The sequence below is a fragment of the Prosopis cineraria genome, unplaced genomic scaffold, assembly GCF_029017545.1.
Source record: "Prosopis cineraria cultivar Desert tree isolate PC_DT_omini unplaced genomic scaffold, ASM2901754v1 PC5, whole genome shotgun sequence".
Lineage (NCBI taxonomy): Eukaryota > Viridiplantae > Streptophyta > Magnoliopsida > Fabales > Fabaceae > Prosopis > Prosopis cineraria.
Window position 1 is genome coordinate 17,587,877 of NW_026555336.1, and position 12,867 is coordinate 17,600,743.

Genomic DNA, 12,867 nt, shown 5'->3' on the forward strand with positions numbered 1-12,867 from the left:
AAAAAAATAGTATTTTTACCCATAATAAATAATTTTATTTTATATAATATAATGATGACTATTTTTTTCATATTCTTAAAAATAAAAAATACAGTTTATCCAATAATTATAAAAACTTTAAATTAATCAGGACAATAATTTTAAATTAATGGTTTAACCGTAGTTGAATTGAGATTAACTTAATCATAATAAAATAATATGATTTAATAAAATATATAAATATTTTTATATAACTATGATAAGAGCAATATTTAAATAAATATGACATTAATTTATAAGTAAAGGAAACATTCATGAATAAATTGCACATAATACAACAAAATAGTAACACTACTTAAATACGTAACTACAAAAGTTAATAAGTTATTATTTTTTATTTATTTCAAATTAAAATAATATGTTATGCTTAATAAAATTATTTAAAAATTAAAATTGATTAAAAATAAAAAAATATTTTTAAAAAGTTTCGGGTATTCGGGCCAGTCCGAATAAGCCCGAAGCCCGAAGAAGATGTTAGGACCGAATTTAATTATATGAGTTTTTAAAAGAGCAGGATTCTTTAAGCCAGACTTCGACTGGCCTAGCTGTTGTCCGTCGTCTCCTTCGCGCCACCATCATCATCGTGCACTTCCCCGTCTCCATTCTTCAAGTGGCCCTTGTCTTCACCTTCTCGGTCTCGTGTTATTGGCCAACTTTAAACCCTAACTTTCTCCATTCTCGTTTTGCTTGCCAGAGTCTATCAGTTCATTCTTTAGTGGTGGTATTAGCTTTGCTCTGTCCTTGGAGTGCGATCATGTTGATCGGGGTGGCAGTTCCATTCTTGTCGCTTCGTTTCAGCAATTGTTCTCATGGTGAGATTGAGAACAATTAGATTAGGGATTTTGCGATGAACATTGTGCCTTCAGTGTGGCTCGTTGCTGTCATCCGTTACATGATTTTTTTTTTTATTATTCGCACCCAAATTTTTGTTAGCATATTATATCGCATTTTAGTTAATTTGGCAAAACTTCCTCAACTTCCTCTTACTGTGTCTCTCGCTTGTGATTGCTTCCTTCCTTCCTCACCTGGTCTGCTTATTCCGCTAATTCCCCCTCTGCTGCCTCTCTATTTTGTACAATGTTTTGATTCACTCATTCTGGAATTTCTCTAACATGGTTTTGCCTGATTTTACTTTCAATGGTTGTTTTTTCCTCATTTCTACAAGTAATTTTCCGTAGTAGACCCCATTATTTGCTTGCTTTTTTTTTTTGTTTTTTTCCTGGGAAATGTGTCTACTACTTTCGTTCTTTGTCCCACAATTTTATTTTTAGATTGAAAATGGTGCTGAAAAAGAAATTTTCTTGCCTTTTTCTATGGATTTCTCTATTGGCAGAAACGAAAATGTTGATAGAGTATGGTGGTTAAAATTTTGCAACTGTTGAAAGTATAATCACCACTGGTAATTTATCCTGGTCACACTTGTCTTAAGTTTACCTATGCTTTTGTTCACGAGTGGGATCTTTCTGATAGCGGTCAAACTTGGTTTGGCAGTATTTAAGTTTGTGAAGCCCCCAAAGAACAATGAGAAGCCGATTGATCAAAAGAGCAAGGTTAAGTTGAAAATTACGAGTTTAAAAGTGAAAGGAGAAATGGAGTATGTACCAGAACTGGAAATGCATCTTTGTTGTTAGTTTCTTTTAGTGGCTTTTGGCATGTGTCTTTATAATTCCTTCTTGTTTATGTGAGATAAATTGAACTTCTTGTTTTGAAGTTGCATGGAATTTTCATGGTCATTTATAGTATCATTGATTGAATCAGATTTTTTAATTGGAATGAGTTGCTCATAAATTTATTGGCCTCCTTCCAGGGATTTAGGTCAAAACTTTGGAAAATTCACTGAAATAAATAAACATAAAGAAAATGACATCCATTCTTTGACTTCCTTAGAATTTCTAAATTCATATTGTATTTCAAATATTAATCTGAAAAAAGAAAACTTGGGATGAGGTAGTCTACACTACTTGTGATTCTATATAAGTACAACAATTAAATGCAAATGTTTCAGATGCTGAAAATTTTGTTGTATGATGCCATTTGCAGTCTGAAGGGCAAAGCGATCAAGTAACAGTGGAGCAAATTCTGCGTGTTGTTTTCCTAGATCCTGAATGTCCTAGCCCTGTAGGATTATATCCCAAATATGTCATGTGACCTCTATCATTTATGTCTGCATCTATCATTTATGTCTGCAAATCTGTATTTGTGGCTCCTCTTGTCTATGCTTTCATGGGAAGCTCAAGAGATACAGCCATAGGACCAGTGGCTGTGGTATACCTTTTACTTGGTACACCCTTGACACAGTATATGACTCCCAAATACATATTCTTCTTTCTTGATCTGCCTGAATTCTGGTTAAAAAGCCACTTCAATTCTAAAGTTTGAACTTTTAGATGAAGGTTCGGAATAGTAATATCTTTGTCATGCCCACTCACACAAGCCCTTTGCACTTGAAGTGTGGAAACTTAATTTTTTTTTAGTCTAATTGTTTTTCCTTTTTGAGTGGTGAGGACATGATCATGGAAACTCTAGTACTGTTTCAAGAATCCCTTCAATTTAAACTTCTAGGCTGTTTGACATCTATAACAACTTTGAACATGTTTGGTGCTGTCAATCTATGAGAATTTTTGCAGGCTTGGTTTCTTGATTGACTTCTTACCTCACGCTGCCATTGTGGGCTTTACAGCAGGAGCTGCTGTTACTATAGCCTTGCAGCAGCTTAAAGGACTCGCCTGGTTTGATAAATTTCTCTCCTTCTCCTTTGCTTTTTAGGTTTGATAAATTATTTGGTTTTAACCACATAAAAGTTTTTTTTATGCACAAATCAGGAATGTCGTGAAGCCTGTGTGGACAAGGTTGTAAAACTGAAAATCATGTTTGATCATTTGAAGGTTGAATAAGATCTGCAGTCTACTTTTGAGGGGGACAACCATGTTATGATGCAGCAGGTACAATTACTGTTGATTATGAGATGCTATTTTTAGCATAATTTTTCATACCCTAAAAGTTATTTGTTGTGCTGGTGAAGTAATGAAGTATGGCTGTGAAGGTTTCATATACTACTTTAGTACCCAACAGAGACAAAATAATTCTTAGCCTAGCCTAATAGTTTAAAACTTAGGCTTTTTTTGGTATATTGACAGAAATGAATATATTTGATTTATTCTTAAATTATATTATCTTGTTTATACGTGATATTTTTAAAGAAAACTAATTTACTACAAAATCTATCAAAATTTATGTGATGACCAAAAAAAAAAAAAATAGAGGCATTTTTTTCGGATTGGAGGTGATTTGATTTAAAATAGGTGATTTGATAAATTTGATAAAAAAAAGGTGATTTGATTATAAATCCAAAAAAATGACCTATTTTTTTAAATGCTATTTTCTAAATTGGTTGTAACTTAGATAAGGTTTAATTTAGAAATTTTACTTTCTAAACTGGTTCTAGTTACAATCGGCTTAGAAGACTTTCTAAACTGCCCTTGTCTAAACCAGTTCCAGAATCGATTCAGAAAGCCTTTTTAAACTGCTTTACAAATATCTTTTTGTACTAGTGATTAGTGCAAATATTGAAAAGAATGTTCATTAAGTTGTTGCTAATTATATTTGTTAACTAGATAATATGGAATAAAAAAAAAAAAACATACTGAGTTTTTCCACATATGAAGTGATTGTAGCTGCATATAGATTTAGTGTGTGTTCAATTTTTAGTTTACATCTAGAAAAAGCATATTTAGGGGATTCAACTATTTGTTGGATTTAGCAAAAGTATATCCCGGATGTGATTTGAATATACTTTTGGGAATTACCCAAATAGGCCATTAGTTTTCTATCAACACACTTTATGAAAAAAGAGAACACCCATAACTTTTAAAAGAGTCTTAATTCATGAAATATGGAAGTTTATAAGATAGGATTTTTCTAAGACGATTAATAAGATTATTCATAATTTCTTACTTTCCAAGGAGCAGAATATGGTAATGATTTTTCCGAAATTATTTTTACAATGATTTAATATGATTATGGCTTTTAGAAACTTAATGGTGGACTTTTATGGAGGCCACACACTTTTATATATTTTATCTTAAGTAAGTAAGGATGAATGAGAAGAACGAATATTTCTAGCTCAAGATACAAATTATTATAGTAAGAGCATAAAAACTGGATTTTTGTATGGATGGCATATAGTTGTTTTCGTAAAGAATAAGCTGTATTGATTGGTAAAGTAAAAGGCCATCCTATTATTTTTCATTAAAGGAATACTCTATAGATTTGAAATGAGTCAAGGATCTGCTAAAAATGATGTGTCTAACATTTAATATGAATTTTCAATGTCAAATAAACCAATACCATGATTTTTAATTAACCATCAAGTATGTCCATATATAAATTTGACGGTTATTTTATAATAACCATTAAATAATTATGGTATATTTTTACTGAACCAAGAGCTGGTATTTACTAAAATTATTTGACGGTTATTATGAAATAACTGTCTAATATATGAGATACTTGATGGTTATTTCGAAATAACCGACAAGCATTGTTTTCAAGGAATCAACAAATGCCAAACCTGAAAACCTTTACTTGATGGTTATTTTCAAATAACTTTTAAGTAAGAGCCTCCCTTATTTGATGGTTAATAACCCGTTAAGTGAAAGGGCCTTTAGTATATGACATCACTTTAATTGGTGATTAAAAACTGTCAAATAAGGTAAAAATAATAGTGAACTTTGGTCTTTTTTGTAGTAGTGATGAAATAGCACAATTGTGTAAATTTAAACAAACAATATGCAAAATTAATAGAAGAATTGTTTGAGAAAATTCTCTAATTAAGACTGCGATATTTTATTGGCCATTATTTTGGCACATGGGTTGGATATGTACATAAAATGGGTGTAGTAAAAATATCAATAGAATTCCAGAGACAAGGAATGAAATAGGAAATATAGGCAATGTACATAAAATGATTTATTTTTCTTTTGCTCCCCCCCCCCCCGGACCGGGTTTTTTGGGTGGGGATCTTAGAGACTATCAGACAATATCTCTTAATCTCTTGAGAGAGCCTTCAGGATCATAGTATGGGCCATGCTTTTTTCGGTTAACATATTTCAACTTAATCATTTTCCACCATATAGTGGTGGCGTGAATGACCAATACCATGTAAAGCATATAACGAACAATAGGGGGAACACCGAAGATAGCAAATGTGCCCGTCCCACATGCTATGATCATGAGTGACAATGCTGACGAAGTTAAAAGCACGGATATCACCAGAAGCTTTTCGTACCCTTGTGACATTGTTGACAAGAAAAGTAAGAAGAGGATAGCAGAAACAGAGAAAAGGAAGGAGAGAAAGTTTGTCACAACAAAAACCTTGAAACCTTCATTATGCTTCAATACGGGAGAGCCCTGATGTTCACCCTCTTCTATGGCACCCCCAGGTAACGTAAATGCTGCTGCAAATGTTACTGTTGCAATTAATGCCGCCACTACAGATACTTCCCTTCTTATTCTATAAATTTCATTTCTCTCTCTACTATATATTTTTTCATTTTCATCATCAGTTGAATCATGTCTCGCCTCTTGTTTCTTTTTTCTTATAACATGCCGGTCCATAACTCGTCCGCTCAACCTTGCTCCAATAGTTCGCAATTTTTGTAAAACTGGGTTCTACGCATCGAATGCAACAAGTCATATCATTTCTAATTTTACCGAGACTCAATTATTAATTTCTAAGCAGCATTTTCTGATATGTTGTATAATCAATCTAATTTCCTAGATCATAACCAAGGTAACTAGTGCAAGGCCAATATAAAGATGTTAGGATACTTTATTATAAAACACTTCACGTTCAAAGATGGATTGCTGAAATTGTATATTTCTCCTGTTAGTTTAGAAATGTAAGATATTTTTAATTGAATTTTATCCTTCAATAAAGTAATTACTTATTTTCAAATAATCATATCTTTAATAAGATGTTTCACACTAAAATAAATATAAAATGATTTATTTAATAGAATCATTTAAAAAAAGACAATCACTACGTCTTAAAATCTAAAAGTGCCTTGCAATTTTGAATGGACGTAGTATTGAATAATTTTAATTCACTTGTATGTTCAATTATATTATATTGACAATAAGGCAATTAAACATGCAACATGGTTAATTATGTATATCTATTATATTAGTCTCCATTAAATAATTACTCCTCTTATTATTATTAGCTATAAATCAAATTGATAATGTATTTAGGAAAAAGGGATGCATGCATGCACGTGTATGGAATATTTAAATAATTATAGTCAATAAGTTCATATATTTCTTCTGAAAAACAAAGAAATTGTAACTAGATGTGTTTTGTTACCTTGAAATTTGAAGTTGGAGGCAAATCATCAACTGCAACATCGAGAATAGTTTGAACATGCTTATTTAATGCCAGTGTGTTCACTCTCGTGTGTTGTCTTTCCATAAGAACATGGTAATCAAATTCTTGCCACGTGGAAGCTTGACAAGCACGGTAGTGAAGGGGTTTCTTCCCGTTTTTGTCTCTCTCATTGTACATGTTACTTAATGAAGCATTTTTCAGAATCACTTTTGCATTCCGACTATAGAAAGGGACTCCTGTTTTTCTAGACGTAGTATAGTGAAGAGCACTGAAGCCCTTTTCATCGACCAATTCACAGCAATCTGGACAATATTTTATTATCTTCGTCATTACATTCTTATTTGGACCATGCTGCAAGTGAAGAGCAGTCCTTCACTTGTCTCTCATGTATGCCATACTTCTATCATTCCTTAGCAATGCGTCTGAATTTAAATAAAGTGCTGCCAAGTGAAGTGGCACCCAGCCATTTTCATCTGCTTGTTATGTTGCTGATAAGTTTCTTGTCAACAACTTCAACAGTATTCCTGTAACCCGACAACATCAAACACCATCCATCTTATTTAGATGAATTGGCTTCTTTCTTACCTTAAAGCTCTTTGAATTTGTAGTAATAAACTATATATCATACTTTAATTTGTGTGGAAACTTTTATTTATTGATCATATATAACATATTTCTTTCAAATATTCTAAGTTAAAAGGCAAAAATATCCTAGAATTTTTTTGAGGGGTGCCAGCAGGTATCTACTCGGAACTTTAAAAAAGGATACAATATTACACAACTATTATTTATGTAAGCATTTCTTCCCTAACCATATTTTTACAATTTTATCTCCAGCATATGAGTTGTCATTTTATTTTTTTTTAAAAAATTATAATAAGCATGTCTGTTTATTACCTGTGAAATCATCTTGAAACACAAATCAAAATCTCATGATTCTAAATGATAAATTGCAAATTTATAATTCAAGAGAATACCTTTGTTACTGTGAAGTACTGCAGCATGTAAAGCTGTTCTATCACTGGGGCCATCATAATTTGGTGAATTACTGTAGTTCAATATTGTATTTATCACATCACAGTAGCCCCTTTCAGCAGCAATGTAAAGTGGAGTTTCACCATCATTATTATTAAAATACGGATAATTTGGGTCTTCTTTTATCAGGAGCTCAACAACTTTTGTTTGATGATGTCATACTGCTTCATGTAAGGCTGTGTCCTTATCATTTATAGCTCTTATCAGTCCTCTCTCAGCTCCAACATCATTATTGTCATCTTTAGGGAGAACTTTTGCATGTTTAATGATATTTTTCACTACTTCACAATGTCCATACCTTGCAGCTATATGAAGTATGGTTTCATCCTTGATATTGGCCTTTGCGAGAAGTGCTGGACACGTGCCTAACATGTCTTCCACAAATGTTTGCGATACATTGTCAGTGTAATTTGTGAAGTGTATGTGAAGGATTGTATTTTCATTTGGGGTTAGTATGGACCCAATTTGCTCACCATCCTTTCCCTTAAAAGCATCAATGTTACCTTTCACTGAAGCATTGTAAAACTCAAGTTCCATGCCTTTGATGACTTCGTTGTCTTTTAACTTGCTAGAGCTAGCTTTAATATCAGTTATTATCGCCATCCAAAACCTTTTGCAGCCAATAGCAATTATTAAGTCCATCGGAACCACTTATTTCACCATTTTGGTTATGGCAGACAATATTATATGTGATTAAGATCTATATTTTCATGTCTTAAAAGGGCATTTTTGCCTCTTAATTATTTGCACAAAAGCATATGGCATTATAAGTTTTCTTTTGATGCAATATTTCCTTTCAACTTTTAAAAATTGTGTAATATTACCTCTGTTATAAAGAAATGTTAACTTTGACAATTAATTAATAAAAAATACAAAAAACAACTTTTATGTGTGTGTGAAAATTAATACTGATTAAGTTTTCTTAAATTGCAATAAATGTTATTTTGTATCTATGTAAAAAATTAAAATATCATTTTAATCAACCACTTTGACTTACTACTGGGTAATTATTAGATAACTTTACTAGCAACAACACCAAATTTAATGAACTTGATCAATATTACTCTTCATATAGTTGGGGTTCTTTTCCATAATTTTCTAAGTCATTTTTTGTATTTCTCTAGTCAACTAACCATTAAAATTAACATTTTTTAATGGTAAAGATAATATTACACTATTTTTAAAAGCTGGAGTTAATATTACATTAAAAGAAAGTTTAAGTTAATATTACATTAAAAGAAAGTTTAAGTTATTAAATGCTCTTGCTTGAATAGCTGAGAGGTAAAATTACCTGTCAACTTTAAATTCTATTTTCAAAAGCATTAAGATAGTTATAATAATATAATCAGTTATAAAAGATTGGACAAATGACCCATCACATCCACCCACTATATATTATCCTTCCACACCATATATAGGGATCAGAATTCAAAGACGAAATTTGGCTTCTTCCTATACTATATATATATATATTTTTATTTTTTTTTTTTTGAGTTGGCAAATGTCGAAACATTTGCGGACATTGCTCGAACTAAAGGTTCTTGGCCTTCCTATACTAGCTGAATCTGAAATTATTGCTGCACAAGTAAACACTTACATTTCCCCTTCAGGCTTTGTGATAACTGCCACAGCACCAAAGCTTTTGTAACTTGAAAATAACGTCCAATTTGTTAATAATTTAATTTTAGATTTGTTTGCCCAAAAAAATGATTTAACAGAGAATATATCAAGTACAACAGCAAAGTAATTATAAGTACAAGTACAAAGAGAAATATGCATTATTTCAATGCAGCAAGACAAAAACCTACATCAACCCGAAAAAAGAAAAGCATAAAAAATTGATTTTAGCTTATTTTGTTCTCATGAACTATAAGTACCTCAAAAGGATCCGTCGACGGAGCCCTATAAATGATAAAAGGAAAACAGAACTACTCGTTGTTGCTACGGTCTTCAGATGAATTTGCGGAAATAATTTGTGCAAGGGAGATTGTTGAATAAGAAAGTAGAGTGAACTGTATTGAGGTATTGAGTTGTTGAAATGGATAGAACTAGAAACAAAGAGGGGCTTTGCCTTGGCTGGTGATGGTAAAGACAACATTAATCGTGACCGTCAAGGTTTGAGTATACAAAGGGAGAGCGAAAAGGCGAGGAAGCAAATATCAACGCACATATTGATCCTTAGAATATTTGACTTGTCAAACAAAAAGTATAAAGTGTTTGTCATTTTTCTCTAAATTAAAGAAAGATACGGAGAAGCTATATCCGTATTTGCAAGAGGTAACTCCAAAACAATTTTGACCATAAAGAATAATAAAAAATGAAATATAACACCTAATATAACACCTAACGTGTTTTTATATAACATTGAATTGTAGGGAAAGATAGTGGATGACAGCAACGCTAGTGCAGTGATGGTGTGATTTTAGGGACCTAATCATTTACAAAGCACCATCATCTCCCACTGTATATGAAATGCGGTGAGATGATAGGAAGTTCTTTCATTGTAATAATGATGAGTACAATGTAGTGGTGTGCCGTGGCAGACCTAGGATCTGGTCTGTAGAATTGTTTATTTTTTGGTGAGACAAATGATATATACTCCACCAATAGTAAAATTTAATTTGCATGTATAAAACTGATATGAACTAGATTTTCTACTTGTGCAAGAGTTAATTCAAACCTCAATCAATCTTTAAATAATAATGAAACCTCCACCACCTATACTAACATGAGTTGTTAAAAATTTTAAACATCAAATTATATATATAATGGTTAAAATTGTTTTAAAACTATATAAATGATTTTAGTAAGACTCTAGAAAAAATTTAAAATAAATAAAATAAATGATTGCACTGAAAACATAAGAATTAAACGGTTTAGATGTTTTGGCCCCAAAAAAAATTTGGATGTAAAATTTTCAATAAAAAACAATCATTGATGATGCCTAAATTATTCTAAATTTTTTATCACTACTACAGAAATAAAACACCATTAATATTTAAATCAAAGCAGAGAGGTGACAATTCTTAATTAAAATGTCACTGCTTATAAATTATTCTTTAATTTAAAATTATATTAAAACAAAAAGAGGTGACATTTATTACATGAAATGCTCTAGCATCCTGTTATTCAATAGCCACGTGGCATTTCAATAATAAAATGCCACCTCTCTAATTTGTGATTAATTAAGTATTTTGTTCTATCATATTAAATAATTATTTTATCATTAATAATTGATTAGAAATAATAATAAATAATTATTATTAATTAATATTTAAAATTAGAGAAGTGGCGGTTTCAGAGGTTAAAAACTCCACGTATCTAATCCAATAGTTAATATGAAAACATATATTATCATTTAATAATCAAAACTAGAGAGGTGGCATTAACACTACCTCCCTGATCTATTGATAAATATATAACATTTTATTGTAATTGTTTAATAAGTATTAATAATTAATATCTAATATTATTTTATAATTAAGAGTAGTGAGTTGAAATTTTTTGATCTAGAAATACCACCTTTCTACTTTTATAATTAATATTTTCTCATAATTGTTTAACAAATATTAATAACTAATATATAATATTATTTACATTGTATTATTTATGTGTTTTTTTATCATGTTAATTATTTTTAATTATGAATATTTAAATATTTAAACTAATTTATTTTATTAATTTTTTTATTTAGATTAACCCTATGGGGCTAGGCTACAAAATGAATCACACACAAGTGCAATATCACATTTGAATGGACATGATTCTGTTATGATAGGTTGGCATCCAAGAGGGGGGTGAATTGGTGACACTTAAAAACTTTTGAAAACTTAAAAGAGTGAAGAACTTTAGTATGAAAGAAGAAGATGAGATATACAAGATTTATACTAGTTCAGCTTTAAACTTGGCCTACATCTAGTCCTTAATATCACACTTGAGATTTTTAACTAAGTTCACAAGTTTAATGGGTGCTTGCCACTACAGTACAACTCTTAAGACTTGTCTTGAATCACTCAACAAACCTTGCTATAATCCAACAAGTTGTTACAAACACTTGAAAAATACCTTCTTAAGATTTATGCATAATAAAATAATCTTTCACAGAAAAACTCTCTTAAAGAGTAGATGAAATTACAATTGAAATCTTATGAACTTATGAGAGATTTTCACAATTCTTTTCAAGAATAATGAATGAATGCAATATGTAAAAGCACAATTTGAAAGATTTTCAAATGCTCAAATAAAGATTTATTCGCTCAAAGATCATTAGTTCATGTTTTGGCTCAAAATGAATCATAAATATAGTTTTGATAGTTGATAGATTGTTGGAATAGTGATTCTATCCATTGGTGCAATTTCTTGTGAGTGACAAGCAGAATCATATGTGAAATTGCACTTGGCTTGTTCTAAATATGTATATGTGATAAATCATGAGTGAACTCTATGAACTTTCACTTGTGGTTTTACACTTATAAATAAGCATTTAGTTTTGTGTGCTAAAACTCGCGAGTGAACCTTCAGCTCTCATGTATGGTTTTGTACATGAGAAACCATTGTTAGTTTTGTGTTGCAAATCACGCATGGAACCTATTTCCTCTCACGTGTGAAATGGCTAGCAGAATGCCAAAGCCAATTCTTGTGAACAAAACTTGCGTGAAACCAGAAGGCTATCACATGTGAAATAACCACATTCAGACTTAGTCTATATAGGATGACAAATCATGCTTGATGCATGAAATAGCAGGTAATAATGCACAAACTAGTTTGGGTGCAGTTTCACGCGTGGAACTGTACATGAGTCAAGCAAGATTTTGCATGATTAAGAAATATGGATTTGTGAATATCGGATCATACACTTGAACAATTTGAACTTGACTTGACATGACTTAAGACTCAACAAAGCAAAATGTAATTGTGCAACAAGTGACAAATCATATGTGGCTACGATTAGACTCACACATGAAACAACACTTTGATATAATGTAATGAAGCATAGTTGCTAAAACTTGTGTGGACAATAATGGCTCTCACGCGTGATTTTGCATACAGAAGCAAAGATTAAGGAATCACATAACACAAGTGACAAATCACATATGAATTACTTCTTAACTCTTGCGTGTTTCAGCAGTCAGTGTGTCTGACTTGCAGATTCTTGTGAGTGACTTGCAAAATCATGTGTGATTTTGCACCTCATACTACAATCAACTACTATGAATTTCAACACGCAAGAAAGATATTATTTGCAAGCTTTAATATAGTTAGATGAGTCTTAATATATATAAATGAGACACATGATGTATTCATTTCAATGATTATAAAAAGTGATTAAACTCTTAAATTTTTCACATTGAATCTAAGTGAATTTAAATAACTTATCCTAAACATCTTCAACATCTCTTGATTTTTCA

At 31.1% G+C, this 12,867-nt stretch overlaps 1 long non-coding RNA gene across 5 annotated transcripts; it reads left to right on the forward strand.

The window, feature by feature from the left end:
• Positions 1-1,369: 1,369 nt before the first annotated feature.
• LOC129311996 (uncharacterized) lies at positions 1,370-8,023 on the forward strand. Of its 5 annotated transcripts, XR_008593433.1 has the most exons (5): positions 1,370-1,438; positions 1,531-1,633; positions 2,080-2,768; positions 2,862-2,981; positions 5,223-5,611. It is a non-coding gene; the product is annotated as an uncharacterized LOC129311996 (long non-coding RNA). The 5 variants fall into 5 exon arrangements; XR_008593431.1 differs by having other exon boundaries at positions 1,531-2,768; XR_008593432.1 differs by having other exon boundaries at positions 1,384-1,633.
• Positions 8,024-12,867: the final 4,844 nt, after the last annotated feature.